General features: G+C 44.1%; 1 long non-coding RNA gene across 7 annotated transcripts; it reads left to right on the forward strand.

Annotated features, from left to right (window-relative positions):
- The first annotated feature begins 308 nt into the window (after nucleotides 1-308).
- On the forward strand, nucleotides 309-11,024 carry LOC109905716 (uncharacterized). Of its 7 annotated transcripts, XR_004203165.1 has the most exons (11): nucleotides 322-722; nucleotides 2,102-2,366; nucleotides 2,483-2,557; nucleotides 2,744-2,916; nucleotides 3,019-3,240; nucleotides 3,708-5,136; nucleotides 5,260-5,405; nucleotides 5,550-5,695; nucleotides 9,708-9,791; nucleotides 9,998-10,164; nucleotides 10,403-11,024. It is a non-coding gene; the product is annotated as an uncharacterized LOC109905716 (long non-coding RNA). The 7 variants fall into 7 exon arrangements; XR_004203167.1 differs by having other exon boundaries at nucleotides 309-722; nucleotides 2,102-2,916; nucleotides 10,403-10,501; nucleotides 10,671-11,024; XR_004203168.1 differs by having other exon boundaries at nucleotides 309-722; nucleotides 2,102-2,916; nucleotides 10,403-10,488; nucleotides 10,671-11,024.
- The last annotated feature ends 9,225 nt before the right edge of the window (nucleotides 11,025-20,249 follow it).

Consider the following 20,249-nt stretch of genomic DNA (forward strand, 5'->3'; position numbering starts at 1 on the left):
CAGAGAGGCAAGTATCTTGTCAGTATATCCATAATCTTTGCTATCAGTACAGAAAACGCATGACAACAACACTTCCTCTTCCTGTCTATTAAAAATAAAACTGATATGACAACATCATCCTATTCGTGTACTGCTTTTGATGACTGTTTCATCGAAACAAACAGAACATTATGGACACAAGTAGATAGAAAAACAATTTTATCATAGTTATCACATTTTAGTCAAATTAGTATTTTAAATGTCCTACATCTGGTTATGTTTGACGGTTTCTGCTTTCCGTAGGTTAGAAATACCCACTTCTTGTTTTTACAGAAGGCGGTGCTTATTATTTGTTGTCATGGCGGCATTTAAAACAGTTTTAGCTGTGATTAGCTTGCTAGCTAGCTGTCGAAGTCTATCCCGTACAAATAGTATCCTAGCTAAATATTTTCACTTTCTTTACATGATAATATTCGAAGCATATTGTACCATCTGGTTGCATGGCTAGATACGTACTGAAATGTTAGGCAAGGGTTTGCAAAATGTATCAAAGCTAACGTTAGTTAGCTATCTAGGCAGGTAGCTAGGTATACAGGCTACAGCTGATGTAGATACACCGGTAATTAGCTAGGGGATTTAGGAACAGCCATGACTGCAAACCTAGAGTTCCCGATGGCCTAGGACAATCGAAAAGCTGGGTCACATTAGGTCCAAATCGAAGCACTCGGCTTTTTCAGACCCAGGTAAGATACCGTTAGTGGAAAGACATTCATGTAAACCCACATATGGTCAAATGGATTGTGAACTATCTGACCAATAAGACCACAGTTCGTAAGATTGAACCAGGCAGTATGAGACCAGATATGCGCAAACACGGTAACGTTAACCCCACTAGGAACGGCCCTGTCACCTTTCCCGTTTCCTCTCAATACATAAATTACTTCACACACAACAATGAACTGCGCCACCTGCAGAAATTCTCAAGACTCTGCAAAAGCAAGTTGTATCATGAAAGGTGACGATGCTCATCACAGGGAATTAAGAGTCCTGAGAGTTATAGTGGACAATAAACTGAAGGATAATTCCCAGAGTATCTATCAAAAAGCCTAATCCAGACTGTACTGTTTAAGGAAGCTAATATATTGTAATGTGTGAGACACAATGCTTCTCATGTTTTACAGCAGTGTAGTAGCTAGTGTTTTGTGTTATGCCATTGTGTGCTGGAAGGGAAACTTCGTGAAGGATGACTGGACAAAATCATAAAGAAAGTGATACAATCAGATGCAGTCGAGTCAATGCAAGACATGTTCATAAAAAGGCTGCAAGCTTCAACACACATGATTATGGACAATGCCACACCCACTCCACAGCACTCTAATGCAACACAGTAGCAGGTTCATCCTGCCCAAACACTCCACAGAGATGTTCCCGAAGGGCCTTTTTACCCACAGCCATCACAAATGACTAATTTGTTATGCCTTTTGTTTGTGTAGTTGTTGCTGTTTCCCAGGAGGATAGACAACATACTTTCTTACCTATCTTTTATGGCTATTAATGTGCAGGTGTTTTATTTAAGCAATGATGCCTGAGGGGGTTTGATATATGGCCAATATACCACAGCTAAGGGCTGTTCTTAGGCAAGATGCAACGTGGTATATTGGCCATATGTCACAAACCCCCCAAGGTGCCATATTGCCATTATAAAATCGCTACCAACATAATTAGAGTAGTAAAAATAAATGTTTTGTCACACCTGTATTCCACTGCTGTCAGCCAATCAGCATTCAGGGCTCGGTCCACCCAGTTTATAATATGTGTTTTATCATGTGTCTGTCACTGGTATGGGTCCTGACTTTGTAATTTTATTGATTGATGATGCTGAAGTGATGAAACAATTTCCCAAATTGGGATTAATAAAATACTACTGTACTCTCTACTCTCTCATGATGGATATTGAAATATAACATTTTAACGTTGTGAATGCCAGTTTATGTGGCCAGGTCATAAGTTGGACAGCCGGATGTAACGTCAACTTAGCTAGCTAGCTAAATTGGTAGCTCTTTGGTAGCTCTGTCATTGCAACAGCAGGAATGATTCCAGTGCCACTATTGTTTTCTTTCAGTTACTCTTCAATGCAGCCATGCCTCCCAACGCCTATGACCGTGCTAGCCAAGTTGGCCCAGCTGCACCCATTGTGATTGAGAAGCTGATGCCCTGGGTAGAGGATTGGGATAACTGGATAGCACCTGCAGCTCTCTGTGTTTCTCTGCTCTGTCTGAGGTGCGGCCAAGAGAGATCTGAGGAAGAGACGACAGGAGTCATTGAACAGCTCCCCCATCAGACCACAGCCAGAGGAGACCACTACCATCAAGAGCAATGTGGAGCAAGTAAATAAGGCTCACTCCCCTTTCACTTGTACAGTTTATATCAATTTTACTCTGCGATTAATCATTCATCAACCTTTATAATCGATAATCAACCTTGATAATTTTTCAATTTCAAGCAGAAGAGGGTTTTTCCTAAGGGGAGGTCAAAGACAGGCGGCCCCAAAGAAGAAGTGACTCGGTCTTGAGCCAAGGTACTTGTATACACCTCCCAGAAGTATATCTCTGTACCCCCTGGGCCTGATCATGGCCTGTCCCCACCAACCAGAGACCCAGGCCCAAGGCAGATAGCCAGCCAGGTTCTATGCCTGTTGTAGTGATTATATTTCTATGGGTAACACAGCTGGAGTGGCACCTTGTTGGCATACTGTGCATTCCAGGGCGAATGGTTGCAGAGCCCTTGGAGCCTGATGAGCAGCGCAGGGTGGTGGTCCGCAGACAGGAACAGGCAGCCCACTCTGCACGCATCATCTATGTGCTACAATAACAGGCGAAAGAGATCCAAGAGGATTTAGACAAACTGCGCTCACAGAAGATTGATCACACAAACAAAGTAACTCTCACTTAATAACCAAAGCTGTCATACTCTGATGAGGTTCATGATGAGGACAATGACAAAGACTAACACGCATCTCCCTCGCCTTCCTTTTCTCAGTCCAGATCGATGGACAGGTTGGATGCTGCCCAAAGAGGGGCGATCAGGGCCATGCAGAGGTTCACTAATCAGCTGTCTGACACGTCTGAGGGTAGGATGCCCTCCCATTGTAAAGAGCTGGGCCAGGTGATCCGCCAGCTTTCTCTGTGCTCGGCCAAGGTGGAGGTGGGCCAGGGGTCAGCCATCCCAGAGACTGCCCTCGACATCCTGCAGAAACTAGGGGTCAGTCATAGGCTGAGTCCCAAATGGCTCCTTATTATCTTTATAGTGCAGTATTTTTGATCAGGGGCAGGGCCAAAGGTCTCTGGTCAAAAGTAATGCACTATATAGGAAATAGAAAGCCATTTGCGATGCATCCATATATTTAATCCACCTACAGGTCACTCTCACCTTATTACACAGAAGATGGGCACCAGAACATTTCCCCAATCAACTACTGTACATCTATTGGTCATTTTTGATAAGTAGCTTCCTTATACATCTATATGAGGTTATACAAGCAATACTCCATTTAAAAACCAAACCTATTCAATCTAAAGAAAGTGGAAATAAATGTGCTGGAGAGCTACAAAACCATAGGTAGAGCTGAAGTATTATACAGTACATTTCATTTGGATTTGATTTGGCTTCTTTCATTTGAATGTATACAGAATATATTAGATTTTCGTGTCTCTCTCTGTGTCTCTCAGACCCTGGATACTGCTCTCAGGTAGAAGGAGAGTCCAGTACATAGGAGGCACGCCCAAGCACGCAGTTCCTCCCCTGCACGCTACCGCAGGTCTCCACATCGCAGCACGTCTCCCCCCCATCCCCGTGCACCCAGGGGCCCTGCCACCAGGGGTCTCAGAGGACCTCATAGAGCAGCAGGCCCCAAGAAGTCCTTCCCTTGTGAGCAACGAGCAGGTGTTCTCATTCTAATTCTAGCTGAATGACTCAGCATTCAGAGACACTCATTATCCCAGTCAGCTGTGCTGCTGAAGCTATTTTATTAGCATTTTAATAAGGATAGCCTAATTATCTAGTCTTTTTTTTATTGGCTCATTATTCCATATCCTCATAACATCAATAACTCATGTAAATTAATTTCATACATCATTAAACCGGGAACAACCAACACAGCAAATGTGTCAGACAAATCAGCATCCCCCATCCTACGGTTGAAACCACAGTCACAGACACAGCCGTTGATAAAATATCTGATCCAAAAATAGAACATTTATTGCGTGGGTGGAACGATTCCTGAAATTGCATTTTTAATTTGAGCGTCTCGTGTCTTTGTTGTTTACCCTGTTCTTTCATTGTGAACGAGGTAGCAGATTCTTACGGTTCCCATGGCTCAGGAAATTACCTGAAGGCTTAAGTGCTGTGTGAGTTTGGGCCTCCCACCGAGCTTGAATCATGGCACCAGGGTGGAGATTAATGAGGGACTGGCTGACTGACACAAAGAGGGGAGAGCAGGGCCGGCGTCCGGTTCTCTGGCCATGGGTCTCCTGCAGGCAGCTCATTGTGTGGGTTGTTAGCTCCTACTGTGTACAGTCTCCCTGTGGGAGATATGATGCAACCACCACACACCACGAGGGTTTGAACTGGATAGTATGTGCAGGTCTCCTTGGCAACTAATAACAGTTCTCACTGTCAATGAACAAACCCCCTACTGTACCTTCTCCACACTGCTAAACAAGCAGCAGGCAGGTGTCTGTTTGTGTGCTAGTTGGCAAGATAATTGTGTAGTCTGTCAAAGGAGCATGCAGGTGTTAAGGGCCATACATACGGGTTTGATTAGTCATGCCAAGCACTGTACCACTTATCTGTAAGGGCCTATAGAAATGATTGAGCACATAGCCTAGCTGTTCAAGTGTTTCAAAACAACATTTCAATAAAAAGTGATGATGAGCCAATGTTGTGATGTTAGCAAAATAGGAGAGCGGTCCCTCAGCATCAGCAGCCACCCAGAGCCACAGAGCCTCCTCCACAGCTGGATCGCAGACAGGTGCTCAGGGCTGGCCTGGAGAGCCTGGTCCATCTTAGAGAACTCAGGGAAGGTGGGGTACAGGTCCCCAACAGTCAAGGAGGAGCACTGCTCACCTGATCTTTGTCCTGCACCCCGACAGGACAAAGGTCAGTGAGTTTAATTAGTACATTTTTGGCGCAATTCAATTTATTTTAATATGTCTATTAATAGCGGTCTAGCCTGAACTATTTACACTACATTTGTGTCTCTTAAACATTATCTTTGTCCAGAAGCAGGGAGCCCATGTGAGGGATGCAGGTTTCCAGCAGCCAACAGTGGCTTCCAGGCTGAGAGTGGGTCAGTACCCATAGAAGGAGGCCTCTGTGCCCTGGATACCCACATCACCTCACTCTCCTCCTAAACAACAACAACAGTGGTGAGATCAGAGGAGAGCACTCTCTCTTGTCCTCTGTCTCTCTTTTGTAACTTACTCTTGCTGCAGACTCTCCCTCTCTTACAGTCTCTCTTTTGATTGTAATTTTTTCTAATCTACTTGTTTTATGTGTCCATCTCCCCTCAGAAGAGACCAGAGCCTCGATGTCTCTTCTCCCCTCTGAAGCCCTCCTCAGGCACCTCAGAGCAGCAGCTGAGTGGTGTGGTGACAGCAGAGCAGGACTATTGTCTGACCAGTGATAGACAGAGACAATCCCACAACGAAGCCCTCAGGTCACTGATAATAACAATAATGCATTTTATTTGCAGAAATCTTTTCATTTAACACATAAAACATAAACCATTGGACATGGCAAACAACCTTGTGCCTTATTAGCACCACAGTTCCTTACTAGTCTCATTTATGAGGTTTTAGTTGATGTATAATACACTGCATCACCAAAACTATGTGTACACCTCTTTGTCGAACATCTCATTCCAAAATCATGGGCATTAATATGGAGTTGGTCCCCCCTTTGCTGCTATAACAGCCTCCACTCATCTGGGAAGGCTTTCCACTAGATGTTGGAACGTTGCTGCGGGGACTTACTTCCATTCAGCCACAAGAGCATTAGTGAGGTTGGGCACTGATGTTGGGCGATTACGCCTGGCTTGCAGTTGGCGTTCCAATTCATCTCAATGGGGTTGATGTCAGGGCTCTGTGCAGGCCAGTCAAGTTCTACCACACCAATCTCGACAAACCTTTTCTGTATGGACCTCGCTTTGTGCTCGGGGGCATTGTCATGCTGGAACAGGAAAGGGCATTCTACCAAAATGTTGCTGCAAAGTTGGAAGCACAGAATTGTCTACAATGACATTGTATGCCGTAGCATTAAGATTTACTTTCATTGGAACTAAGGGGCCTAGCCTGAACCAAGAAAAACAGTTCCGGACCATTATTCCTTCTCCACCAAACTTTACAGTTGTCACTATGCATTTGGACAGGTAGCGTTCTACTGGCAGCCGCCAAACCCAAATTTGTCCATCGGACTGCCAGATGGTAAAGTGTGGTTCATCACTCCAGAGAACACGTTTCCACTGCTCCAGAGACCAGTGGAGGTGAGCTTTACACCACTCCAGCCAACGCTTGGCATTGCGCATGGTGATTCTAGACTTGTGTGCGGCTGCTAGGCCATGCAAACCCATTACATGAAACTCCCGGGGAAAAGTTATTGTGCTGACGTTGCTTCCAGAGGCAGTTTGGAACTCGGTAGTGAGTGTTGCAACCGAGGACAGGCGAGTTTTACGAGCACTCGGTGGTCCAGTTCTGTGAGCTTGTGTGGCCTACCATTTCGCGGCTGAGCCATTGTTGCTCCTAGACGTTTCCACTTCACAATAACAGCACTTACAGTTGACCTGAGCAGCTCTAGCAGGGCAGAAATTTGACAAACTGACTTGTTGGAAAGGTGGCATCCTATGACGGTGCCACGTTGAAAGTCACTGAGCTCCTCAGTAAGGCCATTCTACTGCCAATGTTTGTTTATGGAGAGTGCATGGCTGTGTGCTCGATTTTATACACCTGTCAGCAATGGGTGTGGCTGAATCCACTAATTGGAAGGGGAGTTTTGTATAAATAGTGTGTATGTGTTATAGCTGTGTGGACTGGCAGAATGAATGAACCAATGGAAACTGCCCAGGGAACAGTTAAATTATGAGTTTGCTCATTTTGAGTAATTAAGTCATTTAAAACCCTAATCTCAGACCCCACTTGCTGAAAGCTGCAAGCAATACTCTGATTCCAATTGAAAGTTGACCTCTCCAATAAATTAAATCTAGGCGCTTGCTTGTTAGATTGGGGACATTATTTTTTTTAAAGCACCTGATGGAAAGCAGTGCCTGCCTGCCCTAAATTCAAGTGCACAGCAACCCTCTACACTAATCAAAACTTAATTAGTGCAATTGAGGTCTATAATTATCAAATGCCTGCAGCCTGATTTTGGTGGCTAACATTAGGACTGGATTTAAATGTATTTAACTAGGCAAGTCCGTTAAGAACAAATTCTTATTTTACAATGACTGCCTACCCTGGCCATCCACATATGTGGATCTCTAATTGAAACAGTTCTGTCTTGTGTTGTCTTTATGTGAATGCACAGGCAAGCCTGGATTGACAGAATGACCATTCAGTGACTGAGGGACCTAATTCAGCTGAGTAGAGATGAAGCAGAGAATCCATCCAGAGAATCCAGTACACTAGTGTAGTATTACGTTCTGTACACACTCCCTGTAATAGCCTGGAACAAATATACTGTTAGTCTACCCGTCAAGCTAAAAGTGGAAGGTCAAAATGTTCAGTAGTTGTGTCAAGGTACTAATTCCTCAGTGTGAAATTATGACAACTTAACACATCCCTGAAGCCCTTCAGGTTTGTGACAAGTATGAGTCTGGAAATCAATGGACAAACCATATGACCAAGCCAGAGGGGATTCAAGTTCAAAATTCAATTCAAATGAAATGCCTGCCGGTAGGGATTGCTGCCGGTAGGGATGGCTGCCGGTAGGGATGGCTGCCGGTAGGGATGGCTGCCGGTAGGGATGGCTGCCGGTAGGGATTGCTGCCGGTAGGGATGGCTGCCGGTAGGGATTGCTGCCGGTAGGGATGGCTGCCGGTAGGGATTGCTGCCGGTAGGGATGGCTGCCGGAAGGGATTGCTGCCGGTAGGGATGGCTGCCGGTAGGGATGGCTGCCGGTAGGGATTGCTGCCGGTAGGGATTGCTGCCGGTAGGGATGGCTGCCGGTAGGGATGGCTGCCGGTAGGGATGGCTGCCGGTAGGGATGGCTGCCGGTAGGGATTGCTGCCGTTTTACAGGCTGCTAACCAACTGTGCTATTTTGTTCGGTTTTTTTTTTGCGTTGTTTGTAACTTTTTTTTAAAACGTATTTTCTACATAATGTTGCTCGTAACGTCTCTGACGACCGAAAAGATTACTCACCTCAAACTGGACAAAGATTTTTCTTTAACGTGTCTGACGCGAAGGATATACTCAAGGAAGCGAAGGTAACCTGCCTACATGATTACTGCCCTGTAGCACTCATGTCGGTAGCCATGAAGTGCTTTGAAAGGCTTGTCATGGCTCACATCAACAGCGTCCTCCCAGATACCCTAGACCCACTCCAATTCGTGCTTAGTCTCCTCCTGTACCCCCGTTCACCCTCGACTGCATGGCCAAACACGACTCCAACACCATCATTAGGTTTGCTGACGACACAACAGGCCTGATCACCGAAAACGATGAGACAGCAGTGTTGGGCCAGGACAACAACCTCTCCCTCAGTGTGAGCAAGACAAAGGAGCTGATTGTGGACTACAGGAAAAGGAGGGCCGAACAGGCCCCCATTAACATTGATGGGGCTGTAGTGGAGCGGGTCGAGAGTTTCAAGTTCCTTGGTCTCCACATCATCATGGTCCAAACACACCAAGACAGTCGTGAAGAGGGCACGACAACACCTTTTCCCCCTCAGGAAACTGAAAAGATTTGGCATGGGTCCCCAGATCCTCAAAGTGTTCTACAGCAGCACCATCGAGAGCATCCTGACCGGTTGCATCACGCATCACTGCTAGGTATGGCAACTGCTCGGCATCTGACCGTAAGGCGTTACAGAGGGTAGTGCGTATGGCCCAGTACATCACTGGGGCCAAGCTTCCTGCCATCCAGGACCTATATACAAGGCGGTGTCAGAGGAAAGCCCCAAGAATTGTCAAAGACTCCAGTCACCCAAGTCATAGACTGTTCTCTCTGCTACTGCACCTCAAGCAGTACCGGAGCGCCAAGTCTAGGTGCAAAAGGCTCCTTAACAGCTTCTACCCCCAAGCCATAAAACTGCTGAACAATTAATCAAATGGCCACCCGGACTATTTATATTAACCCCTTGCTTTTCAGCAGGCAGGGGAATAAATAACTGAGTGTGTAACTTTGCTGTCACTCAATACCCACATTGTTGTTACAGAAGAAAAGCCTGAACCAAGGAAAGCTTTCCCCTCACTCAGGAATTCCACTGCCCTCAGAGGAGTGGGAAAATCAATACATCTCATTTGTAATTGAAAAATCCATACAGCTTTTACCACCATATTTGTGCCACAACAGTGAAATGAATAGGGAATTTACAGCTAGGCCTAGCGTGTACTGCTGCAGCCTTGTGTATGTGCTAAGTGACAAGACTGAGTTAGAGTAGGAATGGTTTGTGTTAGGTAGGAGAAGGTCAGTAGTGGTGTGGTACTGAGCTTGCCCTACCTGTGTACCCCAGCAGATGGGAGCTGCTGCCTCTCAGACCCGGGACAGAAAGGCCACATCGTCACTGAGGCATCGGCTGTCTGAGCAGGCTACAGACAGAGTGAGTAGACCTGTCATATTGTAATGATACTGACTTATATTACCAATATTTCTGTTTTTCTCAGTATTTGAGTCCCAAATGCCCATAGGGCTTTGGTCAAAAGTAGTGCACTATATAAGGAATAGGGTGCCATTTCGGGAAACAACCATGAAGTGATTCCATAAAACGCATGTGATGAGCTCTGTGCTATCCACCTCCCTCTCCAGGTTGCAGAGTGCGCTGAGGTGCTGAGTGAGGCCCTGCTAGAGGAGCTGCTGGCTGATGCAGTGCTGGCCACCTGGGTGGCGGAGACAGACAGATGGAGGGTTTGGCCCAGCGCCAGCTCCAGGCCCCCACCCTGGAAAGCATGCTGCTACGCATGGAGGAGATGGAGGTGAGCCCTGAGCGTGGCCCTAAGGAAAGACCACCACACAAAGGTCACAGGGAGTTTGAAAGGGCACCGCTAGTTAGTTTGTCATGCAAGGCCTGTGTGATGTTTGACAGCCTTGGTCAAGCTGTGCTATGGGGATACAGTGAATAAACTGTTCAGTCCTGTCCGGATTTGTATTATTGTTTGGCTGAAAAATGTATTTAAATAATAGACTTATTTTATCATCTATGTGTCTGAGCAGAAAGACCAGGAAGTCGTGAGGAGGCACTTTTCTACCATCACGTACTCAGACCCTCACTGCTGGGACAAAGGGGACACAACTGGGGAGTAAACAGGCCAAGTAACTCCTCCACACAGTTTTGCATGAGGGTTTGAATTGTTGTTCCTCTGGTGCACTGCAGGTGGAGGTATTGTCTTAGTTCTGTTTCAGCCAGTTGAGAACAAGGCTATCCCTCTTCCTAACTCTCCTTTTCCACCCCTCTTTCTCCCATCCCCATCTCTCTCTCAAGGCCCTAGAGGCCTGCTCCAGGCCAGTCTCTCCTCAGCCCGTCAGGATCACCGGGCCAACACTGAGACACACCACCACGGCTGACATTGTCCTGGAGAGCCCTGTGGAGACCGGGTGTTTTTTCATCTGGCGTTGCCAAAGCGCTCTTTTCTCTGAATAGTCCAATGCACAGAATTCAATAGAACATTGTGTATTGTTACAGTATCTGTATATTAATATGTTTGTTTTGTAGTAATCACCATGCAATACTGCAGCCACCATCTTAGAGAAAGCTTCAAGCACTGTCTGAGTTTAATGGGTTGATGTATGGACAGATGTTGAGAAACAGATAGATATTAATAAGGAATATATTACATTATATACTGGGTGGTTCGAGCCCTGAATGCTGATTTGTCTGACAGCCGTGGTATATCAGACCATACACCACGGGTATGACAAATAATTTATTTTTACGGCTCTAATTACATTGGTAACCACTATAATAGCAATAAGGCACCTCAGGGGTTTGTGGTATATGGCCAATATACCATGGCTAAGGGCTGTATCCAGGCACTCTGCGTTGTGTCATGCATAGCCCTTAGCAGTGGTATATTGGCCATATACCACAACCCCTCATGCCTTATTGCTTAATTATACATTTATAATTTGTTGATGTTGCAGATTGTAGTTAATGGTTATGAGATGCTATACTGGGTGATGGGGACTTCTGCAGTCTCCTCTAAATGGGAATTAATTACAGAGGGTAATGGTGTATGACATCACTTAACCTGCTGTATTAGATGTACCTTATCAGGCAGGACCTCATAAAGGACAATATAACGAGACAAAACTGATGCAGAACATTGATCCCCTAAATTTAAGACGGTGAGAAAGTGCCCAACAAAACCACTGTCCCAAAAACTGTCAATGACTTTATTTTGCAGTTGACATCCACTCCAGACGATCAACAAAACGGATAGAGGTGGAACGTTGTTTATGCCTTTCCCAGAATGCACTGCTTTGTTGTGCCTCAATTCTGGCTGTTCTTCTCCACCCCTAATCTCTCCAGGCTGCGATGGGACCAAACCTAACCCCCTTCAAACCCTAACCCCCCCCCCCCCCCTCACCCTCTGGCAAGACATAAAGGGAGTGGATCAGTGTGCCTCTGCCTCCCTGCCCAGAGGTTTAGCTGTAGCTGCCATTGTTTAAATTACTTAGGAATGTAGGAAGAAGAAGGAGGGAAGAGAGATGAGAGCCAACGGCTGACAGGGGAAGTAAGTTGTTGAGAGTGGAGCAGAGCAGACATGCCAGCATGATGCAGTGAAAACATATTCAAGCAGCTGCACCATTAGCATATTAAAGACAGAGTAGTTCACTGTTCCTGGACCTTCTGGAGGGGCTCAGACCAACTCTTCTGTGACTCATCTCTCACTCTGTCCGTTTGCTTTTACCTATCTGTAACCTATTTCTGTCTCTAAAGACCAGCAGAAACTACAACCACCACTAGCTCTTTGCTGTCTGTTTTGTGGTTTGGGAGGAAGATGTGGTCAACCTAAATTCCATTCATAGCGCAGGTTATGACTGCCTAGTTATTTCATATGGTTTATGAGTAAAACAACACTAGCAGAACTAACTGACCATGGCTTTCTTGATTCTGCATTGATATTGATTGGCCAGATAGCTTTACTTCTACCCCTGTGTTGTAGATACTAGCTACCTGTATCCTCCTGCCTCTATGAAGAGAGCATTAGACTCACCCAGGAAAGTCTGCCTCTGTGTCTTCCTCCCTCTCACAGCCCAGTGAATTACAGTCCAATGGGACTTCTCACCCCTGCCTGACTGGCAGGTAATTTCATTGGTGTGTTAGACAAGGAAAATGGCCTGAGCCTCTGACAGGATTCCGATAAAAAGACTAGCAGAGTGCATCATGAAAATTCTCTCCCTTGTATTTCCCTTGCTTTGCCCCCAGTAGGTGTATAAATGAGATAATGTGTAACTGTCTGACCGAATATGAAGCCAGGTATTTTTTTGTATCGATGAGTGCACTCGTGTGAAAGCACAACACAATGATTGTATGTTGTGTCCCTGAGAATGCCGGGCAAGTTTTCATCGCATTCTATCTCATTTGCAAAGCAATAGGGATTGATTCTAAATTCCACATGGATATTGTCTCATCCCCTACAAGCACACAGAGCATGTTCAGGAGTTCTTCCCTCCAGTCTTTCTATTATCCTTGATTACGTGGAGAAAATTAGTCAGCCAAACACTCAGGGCTGAAAATTATAGATTTTTGTGTGCCAACACACAGGGAGTATTTTCTTCCCAGTATGTTTCCCTGTAGGCTTGTGTTCTGGGCGCTAGCTTCAAAGGGTTGACAAAGATACAGGTGCCAATAGAGATTGATTCCATACTAAACCAGGACAAAAAAAGACTATGATTTGGGGAATTTTCACTAAATGTTATCCATCGAATGGTCCTTTGGAGGAAAGATTGTTTACATGTATTTGACATTTGTATTTAAAAGCATAGTTGAGAAATAATTAATTTTGGCCTTACCTTTAAGACTCCATAATGCAGCAGTCACCAACCCAGGCCTTACCTTTAAGACTCCATAATGCAGCAGTCACCAACCCAGGCCTTACCTTTAAGACTCCATAATGCAGCAGTCACCAACCCAGGCCTTACCTTTAAGACTCCATAATGCAGTGGTCACCTACCCAGGTCTTACCTTTAAGACTCCATGATGCAGTGGTCACCTACCCAGTCCTTCTTTAAGACTCCACAATGCAGTGGTCACCTACCCAGTCCTTCTTTAAGACTCCATGATGCAGTGGTCACCTACCCAGTCCTTCTTTAAGACTCCACAATGCAGTGGTCACCTACCCAGGCCTTCTTTAAGACTCCACAATGCAGTGGTCACCTACCCAGGCCTTCTTTAAGACTCCATAATGCAGTGGTCACCTACCCAGGCCTTCTTTAAGACTCCACAATGCAGTGGTCACCTACCCAGGCCTTCTTTAAGAGTTCACAATGCAGTGGTCACCTACCCAGGCCTTCTTTAAGACTCCATAATGCAGTGGTCACCAACCTTTTCCACGCAGTCAAATAGCAAGCCAAAATCTACCTCTCAGATTTATTTTAGCTGGTGTAGCACTTTCAAGGCACAGCTGAGTATAAATTGAAATAATTTGCAAATAATTTGCAATTTTATTTTGTATTTTACATGGTGCTTTCAAGACAACTGGGAAATCTGGAAAAAACGAGATCAAATCATGACATCAGTGATCTTCCAGTCGTAAAGTCGGAACTCTAGAAAGATGCCCAAGTTTTCTACTTGGAATTCTCGTTTTTCCCTGAGTTTCCAGTTGTTTTAAACGCACTGAAGTTGGAAGTCTGAGATTTCCGAGTTCCCAGTTGTTTTGAACGCGGCATTAGTCTCAGCGGAGGGAAGGAGAGAGCAGCAGAGTGTTCATCTCACGGTCCCTGTTCTCTTCTTTCTTTCCTCCGGTAAGAGACTGACCAGAGAGAGGGGGACATGTCTTCCACCTGATGGCTAAATTCAAGTCAAACCGCATCTGCGTCGTGCACAAATTCATGTTCCTATGATCAGAGAAAGTTAAATATTCCTTTATATTAAAATAGACACGATGAACTGCTAATAATAATACAAACGCAAGGCTATCCATATACTGTATTTAGATACTCATTTATTGCAGCTGAAGCTCGAGTGGAAGTAGGGAGTAGATCGTTTTATGTTTTGTAATGGTGCAAAATAAAAACAAACAGATGAACTCGCTCATAAAATTAGAAGCTCTTTGTTGTCTCTGCTCATGGTTTTGAAAGTTGTGAAATCCCACATAGGCTAGTATCAAATTTGACGTGGCCGGGGTTGTGGAAGCTGTAGTGATTTGAGCTATCAAATTGGCCAGCGCAGTGGGCGCACTCGATTTAGCGACAGATCTCCCAGTTTAGCCTCAGCTCTCTCTCGGCGGAGTTTGTCTTTTCAGACAAATTAAATGGTTCAAAATGGGAACACTTTACCTACCCGGTGCACAGGGCTTCTGAATCAAGTGCACCTACTGCAAAACAGCGCAACATGAATAATATTAAAAAGGAAGTGCAAGCCTTTATCGTTGGCTGTTCTACAGAAATGTTTGGTGATCGACTAGACTGCCTTGAAGATCAATCAGTCGATCGCGATCGACCGGTTGGTGACCTCTGCCATTTAATCTGTAGGTGTTTAGAGCAAAAATTGGTGTCTTATGAAGCTTTACTGCTTGCTCTGTGTGTCACAACGCCTGGAGTGGTGGGTGTGGAGTCAAACGCAGAGGATACTGGGCAAACCGGACTTTATTTCGGTTTCCAATGCTAACGCCCAAAACAACAGGCGAAATAATCACAAAAATGTCCAACCCAACACAGGGCACAAACGGACAGGAACTACACGCACAACCTCGACTAACAGAAAACAAGCTCGCACAAAACAGGCGGGCCTAACAGGCTTAAATAGTCCTGAATAAAAAACAAATTAAGAGACAGGTGTAACCAATAAGACAAAACAAACAGAAAAGGAAAACGGCATCGGTGGCAGCTTGTAGACCACTATGAGTAGTATTTTAGTTTCAATACACTTTTTTTTTTACATTCATGTATGAATATTGAAAACTATAAACATGAATATTGGGAAAACCTTTTATTTTTTTTATTGTTGCAAATGTTTCTGCTGGTGATTAGCAGGATGTGCAATGATACAAGTAAAAGGAGGGCTGTAATTGGTTACATTACTATGCCAATTTTGCTGTATAAAATTGTCCATAACTTTAAAACTACCAGAGATCCCACTCTGGAACTTTGAGATGCCCGTAGAGTATATTATGTTCAACGATATATTGAAAGATAAGCCAAATCATTTGTATTATTTTTCAAAACTCATGTTTTTATTTGTGAATATTCATACATTATTGTAAACAATGTTTTTTTTGCTGAAATCAAGTACTACAGAGCAGCGGTAAAGCTTCATATGACGCCAAGTCATATGGAGTCTTAAAGGAGCCTGGGTAAGGCCAAAATCTAATAAATATGCCAACTTTGATTAATTATTTCTCAATTAAATCAGCTGTGTAGTGCTAGGGCAAAAACTCCAGGCCCAAGTTTGGGTAAACCTGCTCTAAAGGACCATTATATGGATAACATTTTGTGAAAATCCCCAAAATCATGGTATTTTTTGGTTCTGGTTTCATATGGAATCACTCTAGAGTGGTTTGTGTGTCTGGCTCACTGATTCTTCTCTTGGTGAGATAGTGTTTGTCTTGGGACATCTTGACATATCAAAGATACACAGTTATATTTCTACATTTTTATCCTCATGTGCCACATCTAGGCAGAAATGGTTGCTGAGTGCACATCTCTAGTACTGCACTGCCAGCACTAAAATGCATATTTCTCTGGAGGGTCCTTTGTCAGCCCTCGTAGTCCTGTTGTCGTTTTTCATCATGATCACATCCATTCTTTATATGTCAGAAGTGTTGTTCAGAGCGGAGGTGATTATTATTCCGTCTCAAGTGAAGCCCTTCTGATAACAAGAGCACACTATTGCCTGTTGGATGGCTCATATAGGAATGACATTTCTCAGATTGCTTTCTGTCTGTCTGCAACCAGCCCTCCCTCCTCAGATCAGAAGAGATGAACAGGAGCACAGGCTAATTCTATTACCAAAGTATAGCTCCTAGCTTCAAAATGAAGATTATTCCCATATGTCTGGTGTTGTATTCTCATTTATTTTTTATTACATTCCCAACTCCAGGAAGTAGATCCACTGAAATTTTATAGGTTGAAATATAGCCTATCCATCATATTATAATGGCCACTTCGATGCCAGGCAATACACAATCAATAGTGAAAGGAAATAATGGACCAGATGATGGTACGTAACTAGATGATATACTGCCTCATCAAAGTTATCTATAGCTCTGTGGTGCTTTGTCTCTGGTTGTCCTTAGGCTTCTCCACATGTCATTCATTCATTTGGCCAGGTCTCCCTTGTAAAAGAGATCTTCTGACCTCAATGGGAATTCCTTGATTAAAAAAATACTGAGGTGGAGCTCTGGGCCGTAGTATAACACAGTGCAGAGAGCTATAGGCTAGTTATAGACACAGTTATGCTCAATTACTACTCATGCATACTTATTGTGATGAAGTTCAAACTCCATCAGGTTTCTGCGTAAGGGATTGTTAGTGGAAAAGTGGTAAACTGATGATAAATCTAGAGAGAGGGAGAGAGTTATTGCTATCATTAGGTTAATGAAATTATGTTCTCACTCTTTTTATAGGGCAATTCACCACAGGAAGATTTACAGTGTGTTTAAAGCGCTTGGAAGAAATCCCATTTAGTATGTCAGACAGTCACTAGAGGGGGCTAGTCATTCTATAAGGCCTGAATGGAAAGTGGTAGCTAATCTGTGTGTGTGTGTGGACAGTTGTTGTTGTAGGGTAGAATGTATGAAAACAGTGATTAATGCTGTGGGTTTGGGAAGCGGAGAGTGGGCACAGCTGCCTATTAGTGTGCAGAGCTCAATATGTTGTGTGTGTTGTCTAAGCTTGTGATTACCTGTGTTTACAACCAACAATGCTCAGCACAGGGAGAGGGAGTCAGCAGGCCCTTCCACTGCAGACAACACAAACACACACCAGGGATTGGCTGCATAGCCATATCTCATAGCTTATGAAAGTAGTGCACACATCATTCAGTATGCCAATCACTCACGCACAAAAGGCATATTTCGCTCAAATGTTGTGCACAAATTCGTTAACATTGCTGTCAGTGAGCAATTCTCCTTTGCCAATATAATCCATCCACCTGACAGGTGTGGCATATCAAGAAGCTGATTAAACAGCATGATCATTACACAGGTGCACCTTGTGCTGGGGCCAATAAAAGGCCATTCTAAAATGTGCCGTTTTCTCACACAACACAATGTCACATATGTCTCAAGTTTTGAGGGAGCGTGCAATTGGTATGCTGACTGCAGGAATGTCCACCAGTGCTGTTGCTAGATAATTTAATGTCAATTTCTCTACCATTAGCTCCCTCCAATGTCGTTTTAGAGAATGTGGCAGTATGTCCAACCGGCCTCACAACCGCAGACCACGTGTAACCATGCCAGCCAAGAACCTCCACATCCGGCTTCTTCACCTGCGGGATCGTCTGAGACCAGCCACCAAGAAAGCTGATGAAACTGAGGAGTTTTTCTGTGGATAAAAACTAATGCTGATGAGTGGGTGGACCTGGCTCCCAAGTGGGTGGGCCTATGCCCTCCCAGGCCCACCGGTGGCTGCGCCCCTGCCCAGTCATGTGAATTGGGGCCTAATTCACATGATCCATAGATTAATTTACTGATTTCCATATATGAACTGTAACTCAATAAAATTGTTGCATGTTGCGTTTATATTTTTGTTCAGTATACTTAAGTCGTTTTTTGGGGGTATCTACTTTACTAGGTACAGTTGAAGTCGAAAGTTTACATACACTTAGGTTGGCATCAATAAAACTCGTTTTTCAAACACTCCACAAACTATAGTTTTGGCAAGTCGGTTAGAACATTTACTTTGTGCATGACACAAGTAATTTTTCCAACAATTGTTTACAGACAGATTATTTCACCTATACTTCACTGTATCACAATTCGAATGGGTCAGAAGTTTACATATACAAAGTTGACTGTGCCTTTAAACAGCTTGGAAAGTATTCTCGCTGGCAAATGTACACTTCTGTTAAGGTATCATTTGCTCAAAGCTCTCCTTAGAAAATGTGGTTACAGTTGATGAGGAAGTTCATTTACAAATATCTAGCCCCCTTTCACTCCAATGTTCCACTTACAGTGCCTTGCAAAAGTATTCATCCCATTGGTGTTTTTCCTATTTTGTTGCATTACAACCTGTAATTTAAATTGATTTTTATTTGGATTTCATGTAATGGACATACACAAAATAGTCCAAATTGGTGAAGTGAAATGAAAAAAAATATTTGTTTCAGAAAATTCAAAAAATAAAATACGGAAAAGTGGTGCGTGCGTATGTATTCACCCCCTTTGCTATGAAGCCCCTAAATAAGATCTGGTGCAACCAATTACCTTCAGAAGTCACATAATTAGTTAAATAATGTCCACCTGCAATTAAAGTGTCACATGATCTGTCACATGAGCTCAGTATATATACACCTGTTCTGAAAGGCCCCAGAGTCTGCAACACCACTAAGCAAAGGGCACCACCAAGCAAACGGCACCATGAAGCCCAAGGAGCTCTCCAAACAGGTCAGGGACAAAGTTGTGGAGAAGTACAGATCAGGGTTGGGTTATAAAAAAAATATAAAAAACTTTGAACATCCCACTGAGCACCATTAAATCCATATTTAAAGAATGGAAAAAATATGACACCACAACAAACCTGCCAAGAGAGGGCCGCCCACCAAGACTCACCGACCAGGCAAGGAGGGTATTAATCAGAGAGGCAACAAAGAGACCAAAGATAACCCTGAAGGAGCTGCAAAGCTCCACAGCGGAGATTGGAGTATCTGTCTATAGGACCACTTTAAGCTGAACACTCCACAGAGCTGGGCTTTACGGAAGAGTGGCCAGAAAAAAGCTATTTCTTAAAGAAAACAATAAGCAAACACGTTTGGTGTTTGCCAAAAGGCATGCGGTAGACTCCCCAAACATATGGAAGAAAGTACTCTGGTCAGATGAGGCGACTAAAATGTAGCTTTTTGGCCATCAAGGAAAACGCTATGTCTGGGGCAAACCCAACACATCTCATCACCCCGCGAACACCATACTCACAGTGAAGCATGGTAGTGGCAGCATCATGCTGTGGGGGTGTTTTTCATCGGCAGGGACTGGGAAACTGGTCAGAATTGAAGGAATGATGGATGGCGCTAAATACAGGGAAATTCTTGAGGGAAACCTGTTTCAATCTTCCAGAGATTTGAGACTGGGACAGAGGTTCACCTTCCAGCAGACCCTAAGCGTACTGCTAAAACAACACTTGAATGGTTTAAGGGGAAACATTTAAATGTCTCGGAATGGCCTAGTCAAAGCCCAGACCTCAATCCAATTGAGAATCTGTGGTATGACTTAAAGATTGCTGTACACCAGCGGAACCCATCCATGCTGGAGCAGTTTTGCCTTGAAGAATGGGAAAGAATCTCTGTGGCTAGATGTGCCAAGCTTATAGAGACATACCCCAAGAGACTTGCAGCTGTAATTGCTGCAAAAGGTGCCTCTACAAAGTATTGACTTTGGGGGGGGGTGAATAGTTGTGCACGCTAAAGTTCATTGTCTTATTTTTTGCCTGTTTCACAATGACAACTATTTTGAATCTTCAAAGTGTTAGGCATGTTGTGTAAATCAAATATTACAAACCCCCAAAAATCAATTTTAATTCCAGGTTGTAAGTCAACAAAATAGGACAAATGCCAAAGGGGTGAATACTTTCGCAAGCTGCTGTAACTATTGAGTCTAGACTAATAGTTAAACTTAAAGATTGAATTAGCTGCTGTAGGCTAGAGCTTTAATGGAGATACTTCAGTCCCCCTGGGAAACACTCA

Source organism: Oncorhynchus kisutch, linkage group LG15 (genome assembly GCF_002021735.2).
Source record: "Oncorhynchus kisutch isolate 150728-3 linkage group LG15, Okis_V2, whole genome shotgun sequence".
In the NCBI taxonomy this organism is placed as follows: Eukaryota; Metazoa; Chordata; class Actinopteri; order Salmoniformes; family Salmonidae; genus Oncorhynchus; species Oncorhynchus kisutch.